Source organism: Bicyclus anynana, chromosome Z, assembly GCF_947172395.1.
Source record: "Bicyclus anynana chromosome Z, ilBicAnyn1.1, whole genome shotgun sequence".
NCBI classification, from domain to species: Eukaryota; Metazoa; Arthropoda; class Insecta; order Lepidoptera; family Nymphalidae; genus Bicyclus; species Bicyclus anynana.
In genome coordinates, this window is record NC_069110.1 from 9,969,647 (window position 1) to 9,984,365 (window position 14,719).

Here is a 14,719-nt window from a genome sequence, read left to right on the forward strand (position 1 = left end):
TCCATTTCAGGTCCACTCTTGTCCCTGTATCATTGAAATTTAAAAAAATACAAAGATTTTGTTAAAATTTATTTTAATGAAATCTAACTAAATAAAAAGACATAAATAAAATAAAAACCCAAGTTTTTGAGTTATATCAAGATGGCGCCCATAGAGCAACTATGACTTGACAATTGACAGCAAACGTCAAATCGATTACTGCATTGAAAACGTCATCTATCCGCCATTATTATTTATTAATGTTGCATTTCTTGGGAGATAATGAATATTATTTTGAAAGAACTAAAGTAAATTCGTAGATTTGTATAATCAAAAATAGTTAAAAAAAATATCTTCTTTTATTTCCGCTAGGGTACAATGACTGATCCTGGACTCCATTCAATTTTGGACCATCTCCTTTGTTCCGGTTATAAGATTTGGTTCAATAGTATTTTAAAAAGGATCGCTGGTTTGATTTAGATATTTATTAAAATTGTTTTTTATAATTAAGACCATTGCGACAGGTCCATAAGGAATCTCACATATTTGTAGAATTACGAGTAGGTACATAATATGTATTTCTGTTTTTCTCTATTTACATTATTTAATGAAAATTAAAAAAGGCTTCTTCGGTGAAAAATCTTTTTTTATGTAAAAAAGGTTTTTCTGTATTTGTGTTTCATTAAGTTTACGTACCCAGGTTAATATCATCATCATCATTATAATATCAGTAGATGGATGTCCACTGTAAGCCGTGATTATGACATCGTAATGTTCTTCCTATGAGTTCCAAACAACACAATGAGCCGCCTGCATCCAGCGAATCCCTGCGACTTGCTTGATGTCATCAAACGGTTATACCTCGATAAAATTATTCCAAGTAAGCCATACTTCCAAACCAATCTTTATATCTATATACATATATTATAGATTCACCCCTTCGACCCTGTTTTGTTATTCCCTCATAATTAAAACACATATATGCTAAATAACAATTGGTATGCATGATTGGGTCCTGATATTCACAACTGATTAAATACGAGCTTTAAGAAGCAAAACATGTAGATTAAACAATAACTGAGATGACATCTTACGTCGTACGTACTTCGAGGCAGTCAAGTGTGTAACATGCTCATGTCATAATAAAAAATGTTTACTCCGAGCCTTTGAAAATAACAACTTAAAGTCTAAGTTGTTGTTGTTTTAGTCAAATATTATAGTCGAAGTCTTAGATGGTACTTTAGTTCGATCAGGTGTTTAATTTCGAGTAACTTAACTTGTACCATAAAAAATCATACATAACATAAATGTAAGACAAAATGCTATTTATCGAGAAGTTGGAAATTTTATGCATGTAGCTGCTAGTACATATTGAGAACATTTACCAACTACTACTAGTAAAATTGTACTGAATTGAGAATAATTATGAAACTTCCTCTAAACATATCTATTGTTTATTATTTAATTACTTCAAAATTACAGGCTTTAGAATAATTATTGTAATTATATGTATAAGCATTTTTACCATACAATTATAGTTAATAACGGATAAACGGATCTACTGATTTCGATTTAGGATGGATCCGTTGGCAAAAATGTACCTGCTCATGATAAATTACAGTTTTCTAGTAGTAATAGTCTCTGCGCTGAGCCGCGGAGAGACGAAAGGACGGACGGAAGGACAGACAGCCATGGCGAAACTATAAGGGTTCTTTGTGGCCTACGGAACCCTAAAAACGTCTTAAAAAGTAAAATACATCCAAATATTTTAACTTTCTAATAACTTTTGTACATTTCTCGTAAATGATATTTTTACAAGTGTTCTCTCGTAACATTTCTTATTAAAGTAGTAATTATAGTAAATTTAAATTTATTGAATAGCTCACAGTAAAAAATTCAGCAAAAATGACAATATATTTTTAAAGATATTTACTAGTCTACAGTAAAATGTTTAAACCACAGAACATAACGTGCTTCAGCTAGAATACTAACTCGCTAATGATTATTAAATAAGTAAAGTAAGTAAGTAAGCGAGTAAGTAATGTAAGTAAGCGATTAAGTAAAGTAAGTAAGTAGGTAAGCGATTCAGTAAAGTAAGTAAGTAAGTGAGTAAGTAAGCAAGTAAGTAAAAATTCAAAATTGAAAAAAAAACAATATTCATTCATTTAAATTAGGCTTAGTTTACAAGCACTTTTGAAAGGTCAAGATTATGTCATAATTTAATTTAATCTAATGGTGGTAATAATAGTCGAAAACATAAATTAAAGTTACGAGGGTTCCAAACGCGCCTTGATCCGAGAAGAGCCCACAACAAACTCAGTCAAGGTTTATTTTTTTTGTTTACCACCATTTTACAAACTTATTTAAAGTAACGTAAGAATGTAAGTAAAGTAAGTAAGTAAATTTAAGTAATTAATGTAAGCAAAGTAAAGAAACGGGAAGGCTTACCACACTCTGGCCGCTACGGCTGCGTAGACTCAGCCTCGTCTTCCAATCACGCCTCGGGGCGCCTCCCGAGCTCAACGAGCGACGTATTGAGGACGACATCGTGTCAACACGTCAAACTATTCGCATTCGTCAAATAACATAGCGTCTCTATCGCCACAAAGACAGTGGCCACAAACCACTGGCTCTACATTTTAATTAAAATTACATTCTCAAAAAAAAAACAACTTTTTTAAAGTTTCCATGTTGTCAAAGTACTGTATAATCACATCATTTTTAGTTCGTTAGTTAAAATGTAAGTAAGTAAAGTTCTTCATTTTTTTAATTAAACAAAACGGAAGCTAAACATTGGGCGAAATCTATAAGTTAATGAAAGAAACTGGACGCGCGAGTATCTGAAACAAAAAACAAATATGGTTAACCTTTATCAAGTAGTAACAATACATATAGGTAAATGTTAGAACATTTTTATTACTTGAAAATATTATTATCATCATTCTAAATTATTATTCTCTATGAATACAGACATTAACACAATATAGGCTTATATGTTGCTCCATAGCATCGTCTATCTTCCAGTGAAAGTCGCATTCACACATGACATTCACAGACAAACAGAAAGACAAACAAAAATTTTGCTTTGATGTTCTCTATCGAGTGGGAGAGTTTCTTTGCTGATGGTAATATCGTTATCAACCCTTATACGGCTCACTGCTGAGCTCGAGTCTTCTCTCAGAATGAGAGGGGTTAGGCCAATAGTCCGCCACGCTGGCCCAGTGCGGATTGGCAGACGTCACACTCGCAGAGAATTAAGAATATTCTCTGCTATGCAGGTTGCCTCACGATGTTTTTCCTTCATCGTTTGAGACACGTGACATTTAATTTCTTAAAATGCACACAATTGAAAAGTTGGAGGTGCATGCCCCGGAGCAGATTCAAACCAACACCCTCCGGAATCGGAGGCAGAGGTCGTATCCACTGGGCTATCACGGCTCAACACGGTGGTTATATATTCAACTTGAATGTATAATTTAAGAGAATCGCTGTAGCATTATCGCTTACTAGTACCTTATAGCTTAATTATCAAATTGAAAAAAAAAATAGAAACGTAATCCTTAGATTAAATGAAAAGCAAAATAGAGAATGCGCAAAATAAACAAAGATTTTGTTTACTCTGCGCATTCAGGGATTATGAGCTTTGACGTATTTAAAATGTAAGTCTTATCGTAGCAACTTTTCTTTAGCTTCTTTTTAATTGAGTTGGTGTAATTATTGATGTAAGCTGATAGGCCAAGATCCCGTTTATAAGATTACCTTCACCGACCTGTCAAACTGATGAAAAGTTTTTTATGTCACACTAGCGGACTCGGTCCAGCTCCGTTTTGACTTATGTGCACTTCTTCTATATTCCTACTCTACACTACTCTACCCCTACCCTACTCCTACCCCTCCCCTACTCCTACCCTACTCCTACCTCATACCTACCCTACCCCTACTCCTTGACTCTTAAAAGTTTGTATGGGAAATAGTGAGGGTCGTTTTTATGATTTTCTCGGCAATTATTCTAATTTTTCTCACCCTTTAAACCTATACCTCTACAAACATTTTAAGACCAAGATAAGATGAATCCGTTCTGCCGTTCTCGAGATTTAGCGAGACTAACTAGCTGCAAATTATTTTTATATGTATAGATTAAATATATTGCTAATGAATTGCCTAAAAAACATCACTCTGTGTTTTATTAGTAACTTGGTTGAATACCAATCAAGTTACTAAGTCTCTTAAAGAAGTGCATCGCTCGGTCTTATTAAGAGATAACGTTGCACCTAAATAGTGAAAACTAAATAGAACATAGGACGCTAAAGGTAACGGAAGATCTGATTCCAACAGAGTAATTAGCTACGGAGATACATCGCGCTCTAATTCACCAACAAAATTGTTTGTCGTGTATTAAGGGGCACGAGGAAAACTCTTACATTGAAAATATTTAACACAAATAAATACATGTCGTGTCCTTATACGTGTGATTTTTACAAAGGCTAACAAACACTTCGCTTCGACTTGTTACACAGAATATTCGTTTACATGATCGATGTTTTGCTGTTCCAGCTGAAAAATCGATTCTTCTTAGATATTGTTTTTATCACAAACTTGATATAATTAAGTTAGAATTACTTGGAAATGAAACCTAACTTGATCTCTTAGTAAACTATAAGTTATTGACCGTTTTATTCAACTACATAAACAAGCATATTTACACGACAATAACAATTCCAATAATGAAACATCGATTTCATAGTAACAGTTTTTTAAATGCGTTAGATCGTGGATCTTATTCTTTGACAAAGGGGTGACGTCTATCAAGGCAAGTCTCTATATAATTCGTCTGAGGCTTCCAAACATCTCGGCTTTTGAGGTTCCCTTGGTAGCTTGGTTGCTACAGAAACTTGGCTCGGCTTGGTTGCTACAGAAACAAAATATACTGTTTTCTTTTGTATTTAAATATAATATGCCTCCTCTACAAGGAGGATCCTTTAGTAGACCGTTAAAATAGGCTGACAACAATGAATTGTCATTACATACTTACTGTTAATTCTTTACTGGTATGTGCGTTTGTAATTTGGATATTTTTTTTATATTAAATGCATTGAACCAGGTATGATTGCCGTCAGGCTTTTATTTTGATATGTAGGTATATTGTAGTATGACGCCGCGCGGTTTTACCCGCGTGGTTCCCGTTCCCGTAGGAATATGAAAATAATATATAGCCTATAGCCTTCCTCGTTATATGAGCTGTCTAACACTATACTAATCGGATCAGTAGTTCCTGACATTAGCGCATTCAATCAAACAAACAAACAAACTCTTCATCTTTATTATATTAGTATAGATTGCAAAATATTGATTCCGAAAGAATTTCAATAAAAATATTCATCAACACTCTTTATGGAAAAAGTATTCTAAATTCTTTACATCCATTTAATAGACGTTATGACTATAAAATCTCATTAATGCAGAGCAAAAGCAATGAAACTAAATTAGAATCAAAGATGGTTTTCAAAGTAAGCTACACCTCTATAGTAAATGTAAACATTCGACACTTTTGCGCAAAAGCTATCTCAATTTAAACAAAATTGCTTGCTAAATGGCTCCAATTCGAAATAAATTTGCCACAGCAAATGGCGTAAAAGCATTTCACGTTTCTATAATAGGGATGTTTGAGTTTCGTTCTCGACATCTAAAATACATAGTCTGGTACTACCGTGCGTTATACTTTTAATGGAAATTTCCATAATAATTATTCATATTTTCTCACACATTTTCCTTTGATAAAGATAATGTAGAGTTTTATAAACATTATATGATCCCACTAATTTGAATATCAAACATTTTGATTTTGAATTTTAAGTCGTAGGTAGTTAGGTAATTTATTCCTTACTAGCGAGTGCATCGCGGGCGTCGCGGGGAGTCGCAGGGAGTTGCGGGATGTAGCGGGATTTCGTCCGCGTGAAATTCAGTTTTTCACAAACTCCGCGGGAACCATGATTTTTTTCGAGATAAAAAGTATGTTCCTCAGTAACCACCTGTATAATCCAGTGAATGTTCCATTGAAATAGGTTCGTTCGTTCCAGAGCTTAGCCCGGATCAACAGACCGACAGACAAAATTTTGATAAGGTTAAATAACAAAAATCATTTGAGTTACTAATTCTGTGATTCTGATATATTAATTTTAAAATGAATATTGAAATTTATTGTGATAATTATATTGATGTATGTCGTGGAGAGGTATATGAAAATAAGTAAAGAGAGTCAAATTGCCTACAAGCGTGTTGTCAACTCCCCCATCGCCCTGCAACAGAGATTCAGACATAACCCCGTACAACACCACAAACTTTACCTCTGAATAATATTAGTATAGATTACAAGATGTGTGTGAGATAATAAATAAATTGACTGGCTAACTTCTCGTATTGTTTTATGCCTCGTAGAATTTATGCGTTAACATTTAACGAGTAAACCATATAGGCTGTAAGAAACAATAACGACATGTTTTATATTTACGACTTTTTGCCGTCAATTAATGAACACTACTCTTAAACTTGGAAAATATGACATCAACAATGATCCAGATATAATATTATGATGCAATATACATATATGATGATGATGATAATGAATTATTGACCTTTTCTTCTTTTAGAAATTGTCTGCCTGGTTAAGATCACTGTGGTATTACATCCCCGTATCTACTACTGAGATTATTAAAAGCCTATTGGAAATATATTTATTGATATACAGATTGTCCCGTAATTAATAGATAAAACGCCAATGGTAGATACACCACCTAGTTATCTAAAACTAATTTGGATAGTTCTCCGAAAACCTCTAGGGTGACCAAGTTATATTTTCTTATCGGATTTTTCAAAATTTTCTACCTTGAATCAGTTTTTTCATGGCTGTAGCTGCTGTAATTAAAGTTTCAAAGATCTAATTTTTGTTAAACATTACGAAATAAACTACCAACGTACTATAATACAATTTTTATAATTAGTGTTTCCTTTTTTTTGTAGAAGAAGCTTCGAGTTCAACAATTATTTTCTTTCATTAAGATGACTCAATTAAAAAAAAATTTCCTGTAAAAACAATGTACGGCACTGAAGTGTACCATTATTTTAGAAACTTTTATACTTATCGAGATTTGTAAATTGGTATAAAACTTGTGTCAACTGTTTGTAGTTACAAAGTGGCTAGTCAAAATGCATGTATCTTAGATCATTACCTTCACTCAGTTTCGCATACAAATAATTGTATATATTTTTTTATATATACAATTATAATATATACAATTAAATGATACAACTGTAGCGTACGGTTTTACGCTACAGTTGTATCATATAAATGTATATATTATTGTATACATTATTTCGTACGTATTATTATTCCAATTTCACTTTCATAGATCCATAGCCCGAGGATATTTAATTATTCGAGCGAAACAAAGTTGATGTTTGTACATTCACACGCTGTTGAATAAACATAAACACTAGTTGCATGCAATTGGAAGTTCTGCAATTTAAACTGCAAACGACGCTATTGTTTTAGGAAATTGATAAATTCAGAGTGTTAACAGTGAGTTAACACCCGAAAATTTATATTACTAGCGGACTCCCGTGACTTCGTCCGCGTGGAATTTAGTTTTTCACAAAAACCTCGGGAGCCATGGATTTTTCCGGGATAAAAAGTAGCCTGTGTTAATCCAGACTATAATCTATCTCTACTTCAAATTTCAGCTAAATCGGTTCGGTAGTTGCGGCTTTAAAGAGTAACACACATCCAAACATACATACTTTCGCATTTATAATATTAGTAGAATATGCTGTTTTTTACACATTTACGGATAGGTGAAGGTGTCTAATTCAGATCTTGTACTGAAATTAAATCTTCTACACAGTCGAACTGAAAACACGCATATCTAATTCAAAATTTTCTTTATTGAATTTTGTGTACGACGCTCTATTGGTTCAGGAAAACATAATCCCGAAAGCTCTTTAGGAAATAATCCCATTTAAATTGCTTTTTATCCTACATAACTCCCTAATGAAAAGGAATAATACTCTTGTACGTGTGTAAGTTTGTATATACGTTACATTAATATTATATTAGCTTAAGGGTTTGTCTTAATTATATTCAAGAGTGATGCGAAGCTTTGAAAATGTGATAATAAAGACTGAAGGAAGATTTTTAAAATAATAATGATAAAATGCTAGGCTCTGCATGCAATTTTAACCGTGTAGATTGAATTTGTGAAAGACCTTGCGGTCGCCCGCGACTTCGTCCGCATGGATTTTTCCGGAATAAAAAGTATCAATGTGTTAATCCATGCTGTAATATATCTCAATACCAAATTGCAGCTAATTCGGTTCAGTAGTCGAGGCGTGAAAGAGTAACAAATATTCATATCATCAAAATCATCAGTTTTCACAAATTTCGGGAAACTATGGATTTTTTCGGGATAAAAAGAAGCCTATGTGTTAATCCAGAGTAAAATCTATTTCCAATTCAAATTTCAGCCAAATCGCTTCAGTATTAACGGCGTTAAAGAGTAACAAACATCCAAACATCCACACAAACTTTCCCGTTTATAATATTAGTAGGATATCGGATAAAATAGCCAATTTGCTATACCCGTTTATAATCCATCTCTGTGCTTTCTCTAAACATCACAAACCAAAACACATTAGCCTTTGTCATGACGTGTCATACATATTAATACTTGGCACAGCTCTAATAAGATTACGGAGTCCAGCAGCTTATATCAGATTATAGTCTTAGAAACCAGTTCAGAATAGCATGACAGAGCTATCAATGCTTTGAGCTTCTCATTCAATAAATAAAGTTTTGTAATTTATTCAAGTATCTAATATTTAAAGAATCAATGAATCATTTTTCGGTAATGGTATATCCATTACTTTACAATGGTAAAGTAATTCAAATAGTAAACTTGGAATTAACGCTATGGAGTTTCTAGGCGTAGCTCGGTAGCCCAGCTATTTATATTTGATATGCGTACAATTTGCGTATTTAATATTCATAATATGTCTGTACTCGTATTGTAAAAAGTTAAAGCGTTAAAATAATATTGTTTTAATAATACAGTTTATGCATTCATAATAATATATTAATGAATAATGAATTACATACATAATGTGATGCGTGAATAATAAATGAGTATGAATTATCTCGTTTATTCTAAAAGAAGACAGAATTACAATTTTGTACAACGTTAACCGTAAGTACAACGTAATACGCGAGCCTAACAAAATAATGGCCGTGTTCATATATTATCCTTACACAAGGAATTCATTACTAACTCCCGACCTCACCTTTCATTTTCAATGTTTCAGGCTGTCACGGACCCTTATATAATTTATGTTATTCACTCATATACACCCTAATTTCTCAGAGTACCTGACCTAGTATGTCATGCTTATCTTAAATAACAGATTAAGTGACGCTGAATATCTGTTTGGTTACTGTTAGGATAACTCTGAGGGACATGTGGAATAAATAACTTATTTTAGATTTAAGTACCGGACCTGGTCAGGCTTTGCTTATTTGCACTTTTTCCTATCCCTACCCTACCCTACTCCTACCCTACCCCTACCTTTACTCAACCCATACCCTACCCGTACCCTACCCTTATCCTCCCCACCATGTAATGTTACCATTACTCGTCTATACTAATACTTTTGAAAACGTAAAGTTAACAAGGTTTTATGTAATCTCTAATTCTACTTAAACGATTTTGAAATTCTTTTACCAATAGAGAAGCCACATTATTTATGAGTGTCATATAGGTTTTAATTTATTCCCGTATGCCCAGGAGACCTTTTCGACATTTAAGCAACACCGAGCAGAAAATAAATAATATCACAATGCGATCTATTTAGCTGCCCTTGTTAAAGGGGAAAATTGAAATGGAATACTTGGTTACCTGACGCACTTTTGCGAGGGGTGCCGCAGTATTAAAGGTGAGTAAATAAGGGATATTTTATATAAAATTGAGCAAAGGCTGTGAAGTTATAATGTTATATTGAGTTTGAAGAGATTCCGCAAAATGATTTGTTGGTGCGATACGTACGCGCTATAAATGATTCGAGCCTTAACTACAGCCTTTCTTGATGAGTACTGTTTACCAACAAACAAATTAAAAATGACGATATAAATCACTAGTAATTTATTAATGAAATAATTAATGAAAATAAATTTGATTAATAAGCTTAGAACAATTAGATGTGGTTAATATATTTTATATAACATTTTATAAACGAACCATACATAATTTAAAATAAATAAGTTATGAAATGACATACGTTTTCTACCTTCATTTCTTTGTTAGTAAACAGTACCCATCAAGAAAAGATGTAGTATAGTACTTAAAGTAATTTAATAATTATAAATTATCACGAATATCATGAATAAACGCACATAAGACAGAAAAATCTAAAGAATTAAGCTATTATTGCAAATATTAAGCAGAAACACAATTGACGGCCTCCGTGGCGCAGTGGTATGCGCGATGGATTTACAAAACGGAGGTCCTGGGTTCGATCCCCGGCTGGGCATATTGAGATTTTCTTAATTAGTCCAGGTCTGGCTGGTGGAAGGCTTCGGCCGTGGCTAGTTACCACCCTACCGGCAAAGACGTACCGCCAAGCGATTTAGCGTTCCGGTACGATGCCGTGTAGAAACCGAAAGGGGTGTGGATTTTCATCCTCCTCCTAACAAGTTAGCCCGCTTCCATCTTAGACTGCATCATCACTCACCATCAGGTGAGATTGTAGTCAAGGGCTAACTTGTAAAGAATAAAAAAAAAACAAAAAATTAAAAGAACTAACAAAACTTATAAACCAAAACTTTTTTAATTGTGTCAGAAAAGTTGTATAAATGCTTATTATTTGATTTTCCGTATACTCTCGTATTATCTCAATAAAAGAGCACTTACTACGGAATGATTCGCAAGGAGCTTAAAAGCTTTAAAATTTTAAAGCGCTCTTTAGAAGCGAATACACTCTACAATGAATTTTATGAAACGATAATAATATGTCGCGAGATGAAAGCGTATCAACTACGATAGCGGAGACACATTTTTAATCGCCTTATGGCTTTAGCTCTGATCTCTGCACAGTCTGATGAGTTATGGTAAGAAATTATATGAATAAAATCTTTGCTTGAAATGCTCAAGCCGATTGTTATGTTGCTCAAACTAAGTTTAATGAATGTGTCGGCGTGATGAGTCATTAGATCGGTCAGCTCGCGTGGTCATGAGCCGAGATAGTAAAAAGTATTCAGTGAGTTAGGTGGGGAGTAGTGGGAGGCCGATTGTTGGCGATATAGGTGACTAGCTCATTCTTGTCGATGTTCGATCCGTCCACACCTTTTGTTGGATAATCCTTCATGCATTATTTTGGATGGGCGGGGAGAGTGACTTGAGTGGAGTGCTAACTAATTTTAAATGACCAACAGAAAAGGTTAACCTTACGTACAGAAGGTCACAAGCCCGGGATTCGCCCAAGGTTTTTACGTACCACTCGAGGGTTTATTGGTAACATTCTTAATGGTTCCCATTCAATAACCGTGTTTTGTTTATTAAATCCGCTTCTGATTTCAACCCCTTTATCCGACACATGCATGCAATTTAAAAAAAAATAACCTAAACCTAAACCACTAAGCGTACAAACACATTATCGTCCTCAATTAGCAAAATGAAATTGTTAATCTATGTCATGAGCATACGCAAAGTAAAGAGCAACCTATGTGTTTGATTTTATTTTTTTATCATTCCTGTTCATTTCATCTTTAATTCTATAGCCAAGTTTGTGCAAGAATACCCCGTCAGCATTCCAGTACGTAATATATTTTGGAATCTCGTTGTCTCTCGGGGAAATGCGTTTTACGAGGCATAACAGCAAGCGAGTGGAACTTATTTTCTGCACTTGACGACATTTCAATACCTAAACCAAAGTAAAACGGTATACGATTTACTTTTAGCAGTCGTATTTTTTTTAATGTGCGAAGCACTTAATTAAGATATCGCCTAATGGTAAGTAAAATTGGGGTTGTATAAAAAGAAGCGCTCTTACTTTGTTTTTTAAGTATCGGGGAAATTAGAATTTGGTTGGAACATTCCAGACCATAAGTATGAGAAAAGAAGACATAAAAGCATAATAGTTTATAGTTATAAAAATCCAAATTGTATTTTGCAGTACGATTAAATAATAGTAAAACTAGAAACAAGATTAAATAACTCTTGAGCAGTCTAGTCGAAACATATCCTGTAAAATATCAACATACTGGCAACATTCGATGCCATTTACGTGATGTAACAGCCAATACCAGAATCACATTTCCGGGAAGGCTGCATATGCATTTCCTAGCTGAAAAAAGCTAAAGCACGCTACCTTAAATTCCGTAGTTCAACGAGCTAAAAGGCTCGGCAACGAAGCGTTATGAAATAGAAAATGCAAAGCTTCGAAAAATTGCTAAAAGTTTGCCTGTGCGTTGTATTTGGAAAATTTTATATCGAAGTGTACCTATGTATTTGATTTCGGTTTTCACTCATATTTTTAGCATTATGCAGCATATATGTCGATTTAAAAATTATAAATTACTCTTTTCTTACGAGCTTTGAACGTGATTTATGAATAATTTTGTAAAACATAATAACCGTATTATGTTTGTGGTATTTCACATTAGCTCTCATTAACGAAGCATTATTGCAAACCATAATGCTGAAATATAATTGGATTAAAAATGTGGTAATGATATTATCTCGATATCATGTAGATATCTATTGGTACTATTAGGGTTCAGTACAACTAAATGAGAAAACGGACGTCTCATCATCATCATCAATCTTTTTAATAATAAATGCTCGTTGACGGACGGAAGACATCATTCGACTGTATAACGCAATTTCACGCGTTCTCCGAGACATGGGCGTAAGACATCATCAATTTCCTATCGGAGAATTTATTGAAAAAGAGTAAAAACCCAATATTTCATAGACTAAATTCAAGACTTCAGTATCGCATTATGCGTCATGATAAATTTCGGATCTTGTAGCGTATCATACAAGGCAAGATCCAAAGAAGCCGAAGACCGGGCAGATGACGCACCTCCTAGAAAACGCACCGGCTCAAAAACCTCCACAAGTGGTAGGGTACAAGATCGTTGTACCGAGCTGCTGCCTTTAAAGTTAGGATAGCTGTATTGGTCGCCAATATCCCATAAAGTTTGGCACTTAAAGAAGGGTTTGAGATGATTTGAACCTGTATACCATTGGATCTTTGAGACAGTTAAAAAATGAGAAATTTAATAGAATGAATAGCTCAAACACGTCTACTGTGAGATGTGTAAGTGCGAGTACTTGTTATGAATGCCAGAAACAGATTTATTTAATCTCCATAATTAATCCCATTGAGTTGGAACTAATTAAATTTTCCGTTTTAATATTAAAATTTTGCCGTATTGTAATTATGTTAATTATGACATATGAAAGCTATAGGGTTTTTTTATGACCCTCCAGGGAAAATTGACAGAGAAAATACGTCTGAAAAAAACCGTCGATCTGTTAGGTTAAGTTGCAGGGCGTAGGCATAGTAAAACGTTCTTCTATTATATTCTTACCCTGCGAGCTATCCAATTTTTGCAGAATAGATAAAGAAAAATATCTATAAAATATTGATAAGCGAAATCTTTACTAAAGTGATTTGGAAGTAAACTCACACAAGGATTATAATTTTCAAACCATGTCTGAAAACTTTATTGGATTTTTTCTACTACACTCAATTTTCTTACGTGCCTTTCATCATTAACAATTTCGGCTCAAAATGAGAGGCGTTAGGATAATAGTCCATTGGCAGTCTTCACATACGAGTATGTATGTTGAAAATTAAGAAAATTCTCAAAATATGCGGGTTTCCTCATGATCTTTTTCCTTCACCGTTTGAGACACATGATACTTATAACGCACACAACTTGATAGTTGGAGGACCGGAACGGTTTCGAAACTCGGAATCGACGGTAAAGGACATACATACGGTGTCGAACCTACTCCCTCCAAATCGAAGGTAGAGGTTATATCTACTGAGATATCACGTGCCTAACAAAATAACCTACAGCCTTTACTAATACTTATACTAAATTTTATTGCTAATTTATTTGATTACACACAAAACATTTTTAATTCACAGATCTACATTTATTATATATAAATGAATTCACAAAAATGATAAAGATACAGCAAAAGGTTTTAGATGAAGTAATGGAGAATAATTGACAATTGGAGGCAGACATCACCCCCGGGGGACGGATAGGCTGCGTGTAAAGGATCAATACATTATTAGCTAAGGGACGAAAATTCTATGACGCGCGTAAAGGGTGAAATCACTTTATCAATTTATGAATGACTAGCATTTGGCAGGGATTTAATTTATAACGATCTCTATTTTAATAAAGTAGCAATATTGTGTATATAAATATAATAATCTATTATTACCAATTCAAATTCACATTATCATTATCATTATGAATTATTAATAAACCCATATTCGGTGCATAGTTGAGAACGCGTCTTCTCTCAGAATGAGAGGGGTAAAGCTGATAGTCTAAAGGCGGAATTATATTTGTCTGACGTGACATTTAATGACGCACCAGAACAGAAGCGGTATCACACATAAGAACCCTACGAGTTTATATTTTTGAGGGCTAACTTGTAAAGAATAAAAAAAA